General features: G+C 39.0%; 1 long non-coding RNA gene across 1 annotated transcript; it reads left to right on the top strand.

Moving 5' to 3' along the window:
- Nucleotides 1-250: 250 nt before the first annotated feature.
- Nucleotides 251-4,164, top strand: LOC140875956 (uncharacterized). The gene is made up of 5 exons (XR_012148622.1): nucleotides 251-297; nucleotides 389-551; nucleotides 1,186-1,255; nucleotides 1,368-3,540; nucleotides 4,011-4,164. It is a non-coding gene; the product is annotated as an uncharacterized lncRNA (long non-coding RNA).
- Nucleotides 4,165-11,019: the final 6,855 nt, after the last annotated feature.

Genomic DNA, 11,019 nt, shown 5'->3' with positions numbered 1-11,019 from the left:
ATATTATTAAGACTAAATTTCGTTATGTTTATTTTTGGGATTTTGGCATTTATGTTTTATTATTAAGTTTTTAGACGCTTCCGCATTTGTTTTGTTATTTTGGATTTATCGAGTTGTAAAGACAATGTTTTGGAGTTTATTTATGATAATAGACTGGTTTGGTATCTACTGTACTATGAGGCTGGTTGTTTTATAATTTTTGTGAATTTGAAACAACGCCGGTGGCACGTCTCGGTCTCGGGGCATGACACAAGCTGCTTGATTTTTCCTCGACGAACCAACCAGTTGACTCGATAGGTGATCACTAAAAAATCTCTTTCTTGCTCGCATATATATTTTTCTGGTGAATATTCTCATTATAACCCGGGATTTTTTGATTCTGTGGCAGGGCATCGGCATTCTTTGTGACACAAACGTTGCGAGCTTTGTCCCAAGACGGGCGGACTGTTATTGCCTCCATACACCAGCTGAGCAATGAAGTTTTCGAGCTGTTCGATCGATTGTACTTGCTCTCTGGTAGGCAAACAGTGTACTTCAGACAAGCTTATGAGGCAAGAAATCTTCATTGATTTCACCAAAACAGTACACATACACACATATATATAGTCTAAAAATTTCTTGCTCCAGAGTGTTGAATTTGGTGTTTTATTATGAGGTGATTGAGTTTAACAGTATAGTGTAGTTCTATGTGTTTTCTTTGATTTGTCACTGGAATCAGGTCATTTGAATTAAAATTTAAAGAGATATTCCAATTTTTCTGAAACCTGCTCTGTATTAAGAATAATTTCTTGCACCTACTGTCATTTCAAAATCTGGTATTGATTGGAGCATATTTTGACGTTGAAATTCACATAAAACATGTAGATAATTGTGTTATCTTTGATTTTCCACCAGTTATAACTCATTTGGATGTAAAATAAATTTTATATGAATTTTCTACTAAAACTGCTCCAATCTGCGGAAAATAGAATGTCCAAGTTTCAGATGTGTTATTGCAGATAGATTTAGGACTATTAGATTATTTTATTTTGAAAATCTCTGAGAAGATGAAATTTAGAAAAATGAGTTAGATTTCATTTCCAATTTAGAGAACTTGTTTTGAATGAGAAATGAATTAAATATGATTTTTACACTACCGGCTAACGAATCTGTAATTCGGTTTCGACCTTGTTGCCTTGTGTGTAGAAGTCTTGTTGCTCTTGGATTTACATTATGTTCAAGTACTTCTCCAGTCATATGGTATCTTTTACAATATGTAAGTCTGTTTTTCTAGTTGTCCTTGTACATTTGATTGTTTTTTTATAGGTGATATGATATTTACAATACGTAAATCTCTACCATTCATTGTTGTTATTGGTCTTGGCTAGGTGATTAGTCTTATAAATCTACTGGTTCTGCTGTTGAAGGTTTGTGCTTTTTCTTTCTTAACTTTCTTGGGTAAACTGGTTTCTACATTTATGGTTTCTTTTTGCTGATTTTTAAGTTCTCTTGTCCTTTGGATTTCACTTGTCGTTGGATGACATTTTCGCTATCTTATTCGTTAGCCATTGCTTGTTATTTGCCATTTTTTCTCTATAAAACCGTTTAATATACTATTGGTGGGGGTTACGCTACAGTTAGTTTATTTATAACTATATTAGAGTATTATGCATCTATTGCTAACATTCCAGATTGTTTTCTGTGCATTATAGCTTTAGATAAACTTGTGTAGATACCAGTTTAAATTATACACCAGCTTCTACAGGTTAGTAATGCTTACCTTATTAAAATTGCAGTGCTTGTACTTTTTAACCTTCTAAATTTCCGACTTTATTTTATTGAGGACTGCTATACGTTATGACTAGAAATAATTTAACTCTTTTTTCTCCTATGTCAGCGAGCATGTTTTGGTTCAATTTTTTTTGCTGAGTGATAATCTGCATGTCCTTGTTACTCTAGTTGAATATTTATTTTATATGAATTTGTACCATGATTAGTATGACCGTCAGAACAAGAAGTAATCTTGGTCCATCCTCTAAAACGCAAGGTGAAAATAATGCTATCCCTTTTATCCAAATAAATTTATTTCGAGTGCAAAATTGGAGAAGGCCTGTATAGCCCTTTGCATAAGCAAATTTGTATTGTTGGAACAGTTTCTAAACGGGAAAAGGTCATGCTATAAATTGCTGCTAAGACATTTGACGGCCTCCCTTGTGGGTGGACCGTATTTTCTTCCCAAGTTCCATACTCTATTTGTTGGTTTCATTATTAATAAAAATCATATTCCAGGAATTTTTTTTTCCTTTGTTAGTTTAGATATAACTGATTTCAGGCTATTTTGGTCTGGAACAGCCTTGTTAAATCGATATCCTAACCATCCTTATACTTGTTCAATGGTTTATCCATCTATAATTATACTACAGTTATTGATTCCAATATCCTTGGTGCCTTGCAGGTTACCGTTGACCTTGTAATTGATCACTCTCTTCATTAAGTTTACTTAATTCCAGCATTCCTTGCTATTTTATCACTTCGAAAAATAGTTTCTTTTCATTTTTCATTTTCATTTTCATTTTATTTTTTAAAAAACACCCCAATAGTGCAATGCATCAATCTAATTCCCTCAAGGAAACTTCAGTTACCGTTTCGTATACATAAATGAAATTAAATAGGTGCTAATCATGAACAAGGTATTTTCTGTGTATTTTTTCTGAATAATTTCTCATGGTTGGTTTTGAAGATATGTGTTTTTTTAATTTTATTTTGCTTTCGGCAATCCCATTTGGTTGATTATGATCTGAAATTAGATTAGGGTTTTAAAGTTGTGATGAATTAATGTAGGCAATGGGTTTTTCATTGTGGGATTGATGGTGGAATGTCTCATTTGCTGTGTGGATTTTGATGTCTGATTGCAATTGGCAACCAGGTGGAACTTAAAAGAAATATTTAAAGAGGAACTTTAAAAATTTTATATATGTTGTTGTATGAGTTTATCGTTTCTTGATAATTAATTTTAATGGTCATGCACATTATATATGTTGTGCTATTTGCTAGAGGTGGTTCACGCGGCTTATACATGTACTGAAGAAGCGTCAAATAATTATGATAACAAGGCTTCAAACATTTAGTTGTCAGAATTGTTTAACTTTAATAAAAAAAATTGTGAAAAAGTACTAAGAAACTGTATTAAATTTTAATTAAAGTTTTAATAAATGTTTTATTTCTTAGCTAGTGTTCCTACTTATTTCTATGAAGTTTATGTTTTATCACTGTTTAATTTTTTAAAGTTGATTTTTCTTTTTTTGAGGACTTTTTGTTGTTGATACTTAGATTTTCTCAAAACTAATTTATTTAGTTTATGAGTTTGAAGATATTATTTGTTAATGCAAAAGACAATCTGGTTTACAATTATGGTTTTTAATTTATATTATTTATCTTTATTTTGAGCATGTGTCTTCAAGAGTATTGAAAAAATGTCGGAAAGCCGAAAAAGTAGAAAGGTTTCAGCAAGTGAAGGAGCGTTGGAGTTGCAATACGACCTCTTTACACTCGGTTATTAGTGTATTGTTTTTGTCATTTTATTGGTTGTATTATTTTTTAGAATGTTGTAAATATTATTTTTGAATTTTGGAAATTTGTTTATTGAATTTTATTTTTGAATTTTGTATTTTAAATAATTTATAATATTGCAAATTTGTGTATTAAATTTTATTTTTTTTTGTTTTTATCTGAAAAAGACAACGTTTTCGTAGGTAGTTTAAAACTGTTGTTGAAAGTCCTATTGGTTAAAAAACATGCTCAAAGACAACAGTAAAAAACCGTTGTCTTTGATGGAAAAACCGTTGTCTTTCCGTAAACGACAACGGTTTTTACCGTTGTCTTTGAGCGTCCTCTTTAACAACACGGGCTTTAACAACAGTTTTTTATGGCCTTTAACAACGGATAAAAACCATTGTTGTTTTGCATTTTTCTTGTATCATACTTAATGAATCTCATAAAATGACTTATCATGTTTTCTTTGTTCTCAACAGGTCATATCCATGTCGGTGGCATCATACTAAGCGATTGATCAATCTTAAACCAACGTACGCGGCGGTGGGGTTTCCACCTCTGTGCTGCCACTTCACCAGCCCTCTCAGCTGGATCCATAAGCTCATCATACTTATACATCATTAAGAAGGTCATCGCGCCCAGGTATCCCGGCCTCCAACCACATCACTTTCCACCTTCACTTCAACTTTCATAAAAATATTTTTCATAACATGCTCTTAAACTTATCATAAAAATTCTTAATGATGCATGAACATAACAATTCTCATTATCTCTTTATTTAATGAAAATTTGTCCGTAAATATATATTTAATTTATTTTCTTAAAAATCATATAATATATATAATAAAAATGCATGCATGAATTAAATATATATTTACAGATATTTATTTTTTCAAGGACTTGTTCGAGCTGCTGACCACTTAACTTAAATCCATAAATTCCTAGACTGACTGAAAAACCAAAAGTCCAACCTGACTTGGCCCATTAAGTTTCATGGGCCTCGGGCCCATGGAAAACTAATGGGCTCACTTAAAACATAATTTAGGAACATCAACTTATTAACTTAATGTTAAATTAATAAAATTATTAACTAACCATTAACTTTATAAATTTGAAAGATAAAATTTCTAAACCCGACACAACTTGATCAAATAATTCTCATAGATCACACGATCCATGACAAATTAGTGGGCTCACCTCAATAATTATTAAAGCCCATTAAATTAGTTCAATTAATTAATTTAAGCCCAACCCATAAATTACTAACTTAAACACTTAATTAATTAAAAATAAAATAACCAATCCCAAATATAAAAATCTAGACCCCTTACCAATCTCATACAGTGGCCCCTTAATTCCTTTTCTCGGCCGTGAGCAGCAGGCCATTATGGCCTGCGCCAGCCAGCTCCGGCCACTCACCGGCCGGAGCTCCACCGCCCAGACGTAGCCCACGTCTGGGCGGTTCCAACGAGCCATGCCTCGACTAAAACCGATCAGCCCTAGCGAACCACGTTTCCGAGAATCCCGAACTGCCGACCCTACACTAATCCCCAACCCCATGCGGCAGCTGCCGCCTTAGCCCTTCACCCGCCTTGCTCAGGCCACCCCAGACCGGAGCCCCGCCAACAGGACCTCACCAAGGTCCCGTGGGTCCTTCCTGGTCCAGCCATGGTTCGAACCATGCAATGCATGGCTCGGCCATGGCTGATTTTTCCCCTTCAAACCTGCGCAACCCTTCCCCATGAGCAGCCCCAGAACCTATGCACTTCCGACCATCTCCGGCGACCACTGGCCGGAGCTCCGACACCTGAACCACCCCAGGGTCCCAATGTAACCATATTACCCAGCTTGGTTCAGCCATAGACTCCCTGATGATGAACCCGATCCCATCTTCCTCCAACATTGTGCAGCCCGTCACCCATGCAACAGCAGGGGTTCTAGCCATGACCAGCCAATCCTAGGACCTAAACATCATCCCAAAACGACCTAGATCAGAAACATGCATAAACAAGTCAACATGTCATAAAACCTTAAAAGCTCGGCTATGGGGCTTTATGTAACACCCGGTATTTTTAATTACATAAATCCGCCTGCATAATTAGGATATTTAATTATTTAAATTTATGATTTATGGGTTAAATAATTATGTGAATTATTTGTGCATGATTTAATTTATTTTTAAGCATTTAACCCATAATTAGTGATTTTTATGATTTTTAGTATTTTTATTATTTGATCGCGTAGACGGGACCGTGGACGGACGAGATGACAACTTTCCACCCAAATTATTTTATGAGCCTTTTTAGAGCCTTAAAATATTATTTTGAGTTTTATTATCTCAAAATTTTAAGTATTTAATTTTATATAATTTTCGGAGTCCTTTTTATTCAAAATTAGCCAAAATATTGACTTTTTACTATTTTTAAAAATTCCCTACTCTAATATTTCGGGATTTAACTTTCCCATCAGATTATTTTTATTATTAGGAATTTTTAAATAAATGTTTTATGGTATATTATAATTCTAAATAAGCTATTATCCTATTTAAATTCTAATTAACCCAAAAGTCTAACCTAATCTACCCAAACTCACGTCTCTAAGCTCCTAGCCGCCTCCCTCCCCTCCATTCTCCATCTTCACCTTATTCCATCAGCCAAGGAGGTTCCATAGTCGATTCCCTCAAGCTTTTGGTTGGTTGTTCGTCTCCCCGTCGTCCCGGAATCGTTATCTACGCCTTCGTCTTTCCTTCTACGGTGCAAGGCATGATTCCTTCGTAAATTTTCGTACCAACTCAGTTAGTATACGTGTGTGTAGTGTTATGCATCAGAAATTTTTTTAAATCCACAGAAATTGTTAACGGGTTGCATGTATGTCCATTGTCTTCGTTTTTCTCAAATCATGGCCACGTTTTGGTTAACCATGGATGACAGGTCGGCTGGTCAGGGTCCTAGGAGGTGTGGGGTCGGCCTGGACTCGTGTGGCTCGAATGGCTCGAGCCAAACGAGCCCAGGGAAGCAAATACAACAGGCGGCCGAGACGGGTGCAGGCTAGGGTTCGAAGGGAAGGGCCTTCGGGTTCCTGGGTTTAGGCTGCATGGGGGTTGGGGTTCGGACAGGTTAGGTCCGCCCGGACGTGGGCTACGTCCGGGCGGCGGCGCTCCGGCCAGGGGCGGCCGGAGCCGGCCGGCAGCAGCCATGGCATGGCTGCTGCTCACGGCCGCAGCCGAGGGAGAGTAAGGGGCTCGGGTTTAGGGTTTGTAGGGCACCGGGTTGGGTCGTGGGGGCTCGGGTCGGGTCAGTAAGTTAGTGGGTCGGGTTAAGTGGGTCCGGGTCCGGGTTTGGTGGGCCGGGCTCGAGTCTTTTTATTTTTAAAATATTTTATGAATTAATGGGTTTTTGAGTCAATTAAATTGAAATAAAATTATTTGGACTTCCAAATAATTTTATTTGGACTTTTAAAATTTTAATTAAGTTAGTCCATTTATTTTATGGGCTTTTGGGCCCATAAAAGTTAATGGGCCAGTCTTTGGGTTTTTTGGGCCCAATGGGCCAGTTTAAGTGTTATTGGGCTTAGTGTAATTTTAATGGGCTTTATTAATTTAATTGGGCTTAGAATAATTATTTGGGCTTAAAGTTTGAAATAATGGGCTTAAGTATGTTAATGGGCCAGATTTAAGTTAATGGGCTTGTGTGTAGGGCCAGCAGTCCAGGACCATCCATGAGAAAATTTGCATGTGTCCTGATTATATATTTAATTATTTTTATGCATTTGAGTTATTTTAATATTTATATGTTAATAAGAAATTAAATTAAATATATATGATGGACACACATTTTATTCAAGTACATGCATTCATGAAATAATATTTTATGCATGATTTAATGTTTAAGTTGAGCAATAAAAATATTTTATGTTGGAAGTTGAAGTAGTGTGACAATTTAAGGGGGATTCGTCCCCATATGATTGAAGGGCAGTTTACTGCCAATTTAAGAGGTGATTCGTCACCGGCCACGTACGTAGGTTTCCACGCTGATCAGTATTTAATGTATGATTTAAGGTTACACTACGGATACAACCATGCTATGTTAGAAAATAAATTGCTCAATAATGTTATGTATTATGTTATGTATTATGTTTATTTAAGTAAGTTATGTTATGTAATTTTTAAGCATGCTCATTCATGTATATGTATGTATTAGTATTAAATTGGTTTAAATTATTTTAAACCCTTGTTATGTTAGCATGTTGGGCCTCTAGGCTCACTACACTGGTATGGTGCAGGTGAGTACGTTGAGGATGACATTGTACCCACCGGAGGCGAGGACGTATGAGCATGCATGCAGTGGCCCCGTGACCGTGAAATATTCTGAGTCGCTATGCATGTTATTGTTCTTGTCAGCATGATACATTTTTATTTTCAGTGATTGAGGGTCTAGAATATTTATTTAATATTTTCAGTGCATGCAAACTTTTATTTACTTATGCAGTATATTTTTAATTAATGTTTGACTCAGATATTTATTATATTTTTAAGAATGCATTTTTATTTAAGTATTTAATTGTTTATTCATTTTAAATATTTTTATTCTGTGCATATATGTATGGGCATATATGTACATATTTTATTTAGTAAGTATATATAAAAAAAAAAAAAAAATTTCCGCATATTTATTTATTATAGAGTTAGGGTCGTTTCAGTTGGTATCAGAGCACGGTCCTCGGAGGGGTCCTCACTGCTATGCGAGCTCAGAAATCCACGCTACCGGTCTGTAAGTTTTAAATGTTTATAGTATGATTTAATTTCTAGAATTTAAGTTAGCCTTAATTTAAACACTTAGTTATGCATGGCGATTTACGTAAATAAATATGTGGTGGTGCAGAATGCCTCCCAGACCAGTGAATAGACGTGGGGGACCTCCACCTCCACCTCCACCGCCACCTCAGCAGCACCCCATGACAGCACTGGAGCAGGCCAGTGCCACGATGATGGCGGGTATTACTGCCTTGCTGGAGCAGCAGGCAGCCCGTCCCAGACTGTCCCACGAGGAGGACGTCGCCGAGAGGTTCCAGAAGAAGGGGCCTAAGGAGTTTTTGGGGACCACCGATCCGTTGGTGGCTGAGGGATGGATTCGCTCACTTGAGTCCATCTTTGACTATATGGGTATCACAGACGCCGACAGGGTGAGCTGTGCTACATACATGATGCGAGGCGATGCAGCCTCATGGTGGGAGGGAGCAGTACGAGGAGTCCATCTACCTACTCTGACATGGGCTGAGTTCAGGCGTATCTTCTACGCCAAATATTTCACTGAGGATGTGCGCAGTCGCATGATCCGAGAGTTCATGAGTCTCCGTCAGGGGGACAGATCTGTGGTGGAGTACATAAGCCAGTTTGAGAGGGGCTGTCGTTTTGTGCCCATGATTGCTGATAGTCCGCAGGAGAAGCTGCGACAGTTTGTTGAGGGCCTGAAGGCTGAGATCAGGCATGACGTGCGCATGGCAGACGTATTTACATATGAGTCGGCAGTCAGCAGGGCTTTGCGTTCTGAGGAGGGTCGGAGAGCGATCCAGAGAGAGCAGCAGGGTAAGAGGCAGTTTGTGCAGACAGGGTATCAGCGACCATCTTCGCAGCCACCTGCGAAGAAGCAGTATACAGGGCCGGCTAAGGGCCCGAATCAGCAGCAGAGGCCACAGCAGCAGAGGCCGCAGCAGCAGCAGAGGGGCGGGGCCCCTAATGCCATAGCTCATCCCATTTGCCCGAAGTGCCAGAAGATGCATTCGGGACCTTGCCTATTGGGAGCAGGAGTTTGCTTCCACTGCAGAGAGCCGGGGCATCAGATTGCTAACTGCCCCAGGAAGAAGAACACCGCTGGTAGGGTGTTCGTGATGCAGGCTGAGGAGGTCGATCCAGACACCTCCTTGATCACCGGTACATCCTATCCCTAGTATTTTAATAAATTCTCCTTTGGTTAAAGATTTATTATTTAATTTGAAATTCTTGTTATGTGGGTCATTTAACTGCATGTTAGGATAGGAAGCATGTTTTACTTGTGATTAGAATTAAGAACTTGTAGTGACTCGTTTGGAAAAATTAGAAGTGGTATGAAACTGTTGGGAATTTTCTGCGTGCAGGGAGAATTCTAGTTGGGGGCAACTCCACGTTTGCGTTGCTAGATTCAGGGGCTACGCATTCGTTTATCTCCCTGGAGTTTATCAGACGGGTAGGCATCACACCTGAGAGTAGTGACAGCGGGTATGATGTTACTATGCCGTCAGGGCAGATTATGTCTACCTCGAAGGTTATTCGAGGACTGGAGTTAGAGCTGCAGGGACACTCCATTCGAGCAGATGTAGTAGTCTTGCCTTTGAGTGGTTTTGATCTTATTTTGGGTATGGACTGGTTGACAGTCAATGGAGCTTCGATTGATTTTCGTCGGAGATCAGTGTCAGTGAGACCTACAGGGGGCGACCCGTTCACTTTTTATGCATCTCAGAGCAGTGATATTCCTCAGGTGATATCCTATATTCAGGCGAGGAAGTTGTTGAGACGGGGTTGCCAGGGGTTTCTAGCGAGTATTGTCACGACTTCAGAGCCATCTAGCAGATCATTATCAGAGTTAGAGGTGGTTCGTGACTTTCCGGATGTCTTTCCGGAGGATGTGGCAGGAATTCCACCAGTGAGAGAGGTGGAGTTCAGTATTGACTTAGTGCCAGACACCGTGCCTATCTCTAAGGCACCGTACAGGCTTGATCCTACCGAGATGAAAGAGTTGAAGGAGCAGATACAGGAGTTGTTAGAGAAAGGCTTCGTTCGACCTAGCTTTTCTCCTTGGGGAGCTCCGGTGTTGTTTGTGAAGAAGAAGGATGGCAGTATGAGACTGTGCATCGATTACCGAGAGCTTAACAGAGTCACAGTGAAGAACAAGTATCCACTGCCGAGGATAGAGGACTTGTTTGACCAGTTGCAGGGAGCTTCAGTGTTCTCCAAGATCGATCTGCGATCTGGTTACCATCAGTTGCGTGTTAGGGATGCAGATGTGTCCAAGACTGCTTTCCGGACACGATATGGGCATTACGAGTTCTTGGTGATGCCATTTGGGTTGACCAATGCTCCAGCGGTTTTCATGGATCTCATGAACCGAGTCTTTCAGCCATATCTGGATCAGTTCATCATAGTCTTTATTGATGATATTTTGATCTATTCTAGGAGCATCGAGGAGCATAGACAGCACCTTCAGACCGCATTGCAGACTTTGAGGGAGCATCGGTTGTATGCCAAGTTCAGCAAGTGCGAGTTTTGGCTTGAGCAGGTGGCATTTCTTGGCCACATTATTTCGAGAGATGGAGTTGCAGTCGATCAGTCTAAGGTAGAGGCAGTGCAGAATTGGGGCATTCCGAAGAATGCTTCAGAGATTCGCAGTTTCTTGGGTTTGGCCGGATACTACAGGAAGTTCATCAAGGGTTTTTCCTCTATTGCAGTACCCTTGA

The sequence above is a fragment of the Henckelia pumila genome, chromosome 1 (assembly GCF_033568475.1).
Source record: "Henckelia pumila isolate YLH828 chromosome 1, ASM3356847v2, whole genome shotgun sequence".
NCBI classification, from domain to species: domain Eukaryota; kingdom Viridiplantae; phylum Streptophyta; class Magnoliopsida; order Lamiales; family Gesneriaceae; genus Henckelia; species Henckelia pumila.
This window is presented reverse-complemented; position numbering and strand designations above follow the sequence as displayed.